At 53.7% G+C, this 6709-nt stretch overlaps 1 pseudogene; it reads right to left on the bottom strand.

Moving 5' to 3' along the window:
• The window catches only part of LOC133354854 (large neutral amino acids transporter small subunit 2-like), an 89175-nt pseudogene extending 82474 nt beyond the window's left edge, over positions 1-6701 (bottom strand).
• Between the last annotated feature and the right edge of the window lie 8 nt (positions 6702-6709).

Below are 6709 nucleotides of genomic sequence, written 5' to 3'. Positions count from 1 at the left end.
CTGCGCCTTTACGTTTTGATCGCAGCTGGATGGAAGGGGGGGTGGGGGGGTTACCGTGAAGAGCAGCGCGGGGATGGGGGTGCACCGTTCCACGTGGATCATGGCGAGCAGCCCGGCAGGTGCCCTCACGCGCACCGGCAAAGAACAGCCTGGGGACACACAGACAGACAGACGGACAGACATAGACAGACGGACGGACGAGCGGACACGTGGACAGATGGACGGACGGATTGACGGGCTGAAGGTTCGACTTGCGGATGGTGTAACAACGCTCGGCTTGTCTGTGTTGTTGTTGTTGGTGTAACAACGCTCGGCTTGTCTGTGTTGTTGTTGTTGTTGGTGTAACAACGCTCGGCTGTCTGTGTTGTTGTTGTTGGTGTAACAACGCTCGGCCTGTCTGTGTTGTTGTTGTGTGGTGTAACAACGCTCGGCTTGTCTGTGTTGTTGTGTTGGTGTAACAACGCTCGGCTTGTCTGTGTTGTTGTTGTTGGTGGTGGTGTAACAACGCTCGGCCTGTCTGTGTTGTTGTTGTGTTGGTGTAACAACGCTCGGCCTGTCTGTGTTGTTGTTGTTGGTGGTGGTGTAACAACGCTCGGCTTGTCTGTGTGTGTTGTTGTAACAACGCTCGGCCTGTCTGTGTTGTTGTTGGTGTAACAACGCTCGGCCTGTCTGTGTTGTTGTTGGTGGGGTGTAACAACGCTCGGCTTGTCTGTGATGTTAGTGGTGGTGGTGTAACAACGCTCGGCCTGTCTGTATCGACCTGGAGGAGGTGAAGAGGGAGCCGTTGACTCCGCCAAACGTTGACAGCGCCACGGAGAACGGCATCAGCATGGAGAGGGGGCCGAGCAGCTTCTCTCCAAATGTCTGGGGGGTGGGGGCACGCACCGGGAAGAGAGGGGGGGCACGGGGAGGTGGAGAGGGGATGCGTCGATGTGAAGTTAAACTTGAGACTCAAGTTGAATGACGTTGTACCCACAGCTAATTTAACCTCGTTACAGGTGACGACGACGATGATGATGTGCTGACGACGTCGATGATGACGACGTTACTGCTGACGATGACAATGATGACGATGTTGCTACTGATGATGATGCTGATGGCGATGTTACTGCTGATGACGTCGATGATGACGATGTTACTGCTGATGATGACAATGATGACGATGTTACTGCTGATGATGACGATGATGACGATGTTACTGCTGATGATGACGATGATGACGATGTTACTGCTGATGACGATGCGATGATGACGATGTTACTGCTGATGATGACGATGATGACGATGTTACTGCTGATGATGACGACGATCACAACGTTACTGCTGACGACGTCGACGATGATGACGACGTTACTGCTGACGACGATGATGACGATGTTACTGCTGATGATGACGATGATGACGATGTTACTGCTGATGATGACGATGATGACGATGTTACTGCTGATGATGACGACGATCACAACGTTACTGCTGATGACGACGACGATGATGACGACGTTACTGCTGACGACGATGATGACGACGTTGCTTCTGACGACGACGTAGCCGACGACGACTCACCACGGCCACGGCGTTGGAAGCGAGCAGCTCGTGGGGAGACATGGCGGTGACGTAGGCGATGTTGGCCGACACGTAGACGATGGTGACGAGCGGGATGGAGATGAAGATCGCTCGCGGGAGATTCCTGCACGCGAGCGAGAGAGAGGGAGGGAGAGCCGTGACGCGACGAGAGGGACCACCAAGTGGAACCGCAGGGAGGCACCGCCGGAGGGACCACCAAGTGGGACCACCGGAGGGACCGCCGGAGGGACCGCCGGAGGGACCGTCGGAGGGATCGCCGGAGACACCGTCGGAGGGACCGCCAGAGGGACCGCCGGAGGGACCGTCGGAGGGACCGCCGGAGACACCGTCGGAGGGACCGTCGGAGGGACCGCCGGAGGGACCGTCGGAGGGACCGTCGGAGGGACCACCGGAGGGACCACCGGAGGAACCGCCGGAGGGACCGCCGGAGGGACCGTCGGAGGGACCGCCGGAGACACCGTCGGAGGGACCGCCAGAGGGACCGCCGGAGGGACCGTCGGAGGGACCGCCGGAGACACCGTCGGAGGGACCGTCGGAGGGACCGCCGGAGGGACCGTCGGAGGGACCGTCGGAGGGACCACCGGAGGGACCACCGGAGGAACCGCCGGAGGGACCGCCGGAGGGACCGTCGGAGGGACCACCGAAGGGACCGTCAGAGGGACCGTCGGAGGGACCGTCGGAGGGACCGCCAGAGGGACCGTCTGAAGGACCGCCGGAGGAACCGCCGGAGGGACCGCCAGAGGGACCGCCGGAGGGACCACCGGAGGGACCGCCGCTCGCCCACCGGTAGGGGTCGACGAGCTCCTCGGTGACGTAGTTGAGGAAGTTCCACCCCCGTAGGCGAAGGAGCCCTGCAGGAACGCGAGCGCCACGGCCCCCACGTGCACCTCCTGCCACGGGCGGAACGCCACGGCGGGCACCAGCCAGTGGTACTCACCTGGGACGCGGGGGCGGGCGGTAGGCGGAGGGATGGATGAGTGGACAGGTGGATGGATGGACGGGAAGATGGATGGTCGGAGAGTTAGCCAGACAGATATTTTGACGGATGAACGGACAGAGACCCAGAGCCCAGAGATTCACACAGAGACTCATAGGCTCACGTAATGATATATAAGATTCAGTGAGGATTTACTGCAGGGTCATTGTCTGAAACGTCGCCTGTATAATATACACTTGAGTTGTTTTGTTGTGCTTGTGCACCTCTGCTGACATGCAAAGGTGCACACAGAGGCCCAGAGACTCACAGACACGCACAGAGATCCTTAGATTCAGATGCAGACGTACAGACACAGAGCCCCATAGACTCGCACACAGATCAATCGGAGACATCATCATCATCATCGTAACCACAGCGACAGACAACTCGGCCACTCCTGACGCCAATTGTCCGTGGAAGCCGACGTATTTCGGTATCGCGAAAGAGAGAATTGTGTAATTAAAGATCGTTATCGCGTGGCAAGTGGCAGTGGCGTCACTCGGGGTGTGTGGGAGGTGCGGAGCGCACTGGGTGCCACCATCAGAGGGGGTGACCCTAAAATAACTGTCTATAAACAATTTTTGTGCAGTGTTTTTGCAGAATTTTTTAATTAAAAAATATCCCTGTAGTTTTATAACAAAAATATTTTCGTAAGCCCAGCTTACATGTACTGTATCCATATACCTACAAGGCTATAGCAGCATCCAAATACTCGAAACGAGTGACGCTGATTCTAAATGTGGAGGGGAAGCACCAGAGGACCCGGAGGAAATTCCACGTGACCACGGGGCGAGAGAGAGAGACACGCAAACTCCAAATATATAGCAGCAGGCGTCGGCAGGGTCGGGATCGAACCCACGACCTCCTATATACCAGGCGAGGTAGTTAACATCTCCTAACCACCGTGATGATGATTAGAGAGAGAGACACCGCAAACTCCAAATATACAGCAGCAGGCGTCAGGATCGGGATCGAACCCACGACCTCCTGTGTATCGGGCGAGGGAGTTAACATCTCCTATTCACCGTAATGATGATGAGAGAGAGAGACACGCAAACTCCAAAAACACAGCAGCAGGCGTCAGGATCGGGATCGAACCCACGACTTCCTGCGTACCAGGCGAGGTAGTTAACATCTCCCAGTCGACCAGCGGCACCCTCTGTGCCGCTCACTCACCCTTGCAGATCTGCACGAGGCCCATGACGACGATGAGCGCCAGTGCGAGGAGCTTGCCTGCCGTGAACACGTCTTGGACACGTGTTGCCCAGCGCACGCTCCAGCAGTTGATCCACGTGAGCAGCACTGGGCAAGGTCGGGGTGGTGGGGGGGTAGTCACCAGGTCAGGTGTGTGTGTGTATGTTGAAGTCTATGGGGAGCGGTAGTGTAGCGGTTAGCGCGCTGCGCTATGAAGCCGGCGACACGGGTTCGATTCCCGCTCACGGCCAACACCAGTGACGATTATCTGAACCGGTCCCGGGCCTCCCCTAGGTCGACTCAGCCTCAAATGAGTACCTGGTGCGGTGTGTAAACATCGCCACTAGGGAGACAAGGCGGTCGGGCGTGGTGCTGGCCCACCCACCCCCTCGTGTGCCGTGCTGGCCTTCATAGGTGCTCGCTAACAGCACTTGCCCCAACAGTCTGTTCCAGGCTATATGGGGGTCTTTGTCTTTGTTGAAGTCTATTGCATGCATCTGCCATCTCACAGCTGTTGCATGTGTCTCTCTCGTCTCGCCCCACCTCTTCTCTCACCTGCATATCTCCTCGCACCTCACCGGGGAGTTCATAAATCGAGGCAAAAATAAATTGACGCTCGGGCCGCCGTAACCACCACCACGTGCGGTGATCACGTGAACGTGCCGTACGTGGACTTCTTTGGCACCGTACTTAGCCCACCGTGCTCATCGGAGTGACGGCGGCTCGCGACCGTTGCCTTCGCTGAGCTGCATTGGCTTCCGGTTTTTGCCGCACGAATATCAGAATAGCACAAGAACGCAATCTACACTCGCGCTGGAGGAATTCGATGAGCTGAAAAGCTCTTTCTAAATCCTTTATATTAAGTTCACTTGCTTGCTTGCTTGCGACCGTGCAAATCTTTCGGTCGTTTTTTAACCCACTTCCCGTGATCCAATCGAGCTGACATTTTGCACACAGACTCGTTGTGCGAGACAATTTATTTTCGTGAAAAATTTTTTCCAAAATGTTCCACTTTTTAGGAATTTTTTTTTCATATTTAATTTAAAATACCAATGTGATAAAAATGAAACTCTTACTCGAGAAAAACAGAAATGAATAATAAAATAAAACCGATGCCACGCATATAAAGGATTTATAGTGAAAAACTTTGTTTTTACGGGTTAATTTTTTTACACATGTCCAGTAGGGGGCACATGGATCAGAACGTTCCGGTGATCGAATCGATACAAAAACACGATTAGGAGTGCAAAGTGCTGTCGAGGAAAGGTTAACAATTCACTCAAAGAACAAAAACCATGAAGAGGTCGCAATCATCACACACACAAAGTGCCCATAATGCCACCTCGCAGACATCGTCACAAAGCTCTGCCCCCCCCCACAAAACATATTTCCAATTTGAAAATAAAACATGCTTCAAATCGCTTTAAACTATTGTCATTGTAGTGCGAATTTAATGTGGCGCTGCACTCTGATGTTGTAGGAGTGTTGTTATAACAATTAGCGTTGTTATAACAATTCTATATTTATTTAAAGTTGTGTTTGATGTGACGTCACATTTCTCAACCCCCCCTCGTCACACGGCGTCACAAAAAGTCAGACCCCCCCCCTCAAATATGACGTCACAAAGCTCTGCCCCCCCCCCCCAAAACCATATTTCCAATTTGAAAATAAAACATGCTTCAATTCTCTTTAAACTATTGTCATTGTAGTGCGAATTTAATGTGGCGCTCCACTCATCCCCTCTCCACCCTCCTCAGCTATATAAAGTTTAGCTACCTGATAGTTTATATTCATATCCACATCTCCGGTCTTTTATTTCCCAGCCTTGCACACTAACCATCACTAGGAAATTTGACGTGCAGTGTTTCAATCGTGCAAATGTGTCCACCCCACCCACTCTCCCCCCCACATCCTATGTACAGGAGCAGTAGGATCAGTATGGCCAGGAGCATTACGTCCACCCCAGAGGTCGCAACCGGGTACCCGATACCCGTACCCTACCCGATACCCGGCTACTCGTACCCGGCCAGGTACGGGTACGGGTACCCGTTTGCGACCCTGGTGCGGGGGTACGGGTACGGGTAGGCCGTGAGTCACTGGTGAGTAACCGTTTGTCACTCATTTCGGGTAGGGTACGGGTACGGGTAGGAACGGGTACGGCCGGGTACGGGTACCCATTGCGACCCTGGTGCGGCCGGGTACGGGTAAGGAATCAAAACCCGTTTGCGACCTCTGGTCCACCCTGAGGATTAGCCTCTCCAACCCACTCCCTGCCCCCACACTCACCCTGCCCTCGTTCCCCCCACCCCCACCCTGCTCAGCTATATAAACCCTTGTCAGAGCCATCTCTCTTTGGCATACCTCAGCAACTGTTCTCGCTGTGGTGGTCCCCACCTGATGAAGGGCGCTTGTGTTGCGCCCGAAACGTCGTGATTTAATTTAGTTGTTTTCACTTTCTTATTGTATTTTCTTATTATTTTCTACCTACGTGACTTTACCGAAAGAACCAAAGAGTATGGATCCTTGCAGTCACGAAAACTTCACATCTAGAATTTATGAAAAAGTCGATTTAATTAAGTAGAACGTGTTGTTTATATTTATTTAAAGTTGCGCATTTTTATGTGACGTCACATTTCTCAACCCCCCCCCCCCCCCGTCACACATCGTCACAAATGTCTAACCCCCCCCCAGGTGCGTGACGTCATTTATGGACGGCCCCATAAACCATCAACATGTGGACTCTGGCGGTCATCCTCACAGCGGCAGAGGATTTTGGACGATGATCTCAGCGACGATGATCACAATAACGACGATGATTATAACGACGACAATCACAACAACAACAACAACGATGATCACAACAACAACAACAACGATGATCCACCGAGAGTGCGTGCGAGTCTCACGGAGGCAGAGCGCGGCGAGGAGTCGCAGCGCAAGGTCGGGCGAGAGGCA

The sequence above is a fragment of the Lethenteron reissneri genome, chromosome 49, assembly GCF_015708825.2.
Source record: "Lethenteron reissneri isolate LAM-NWPU_2019-01 chromosome 49, ASM1570882v1, whole genome shotgun sequence".
Taxonomy (NCBI): Eukaryota; Metazoa; Chordata; class Hyperoartia; order Petromyzontiformes; family Petromyzontidae; genus Lethenteron; species Lethenteron reissneri.
This window is presented reverse-complemented; position numbering and strand designations above follow the sequence as displayed.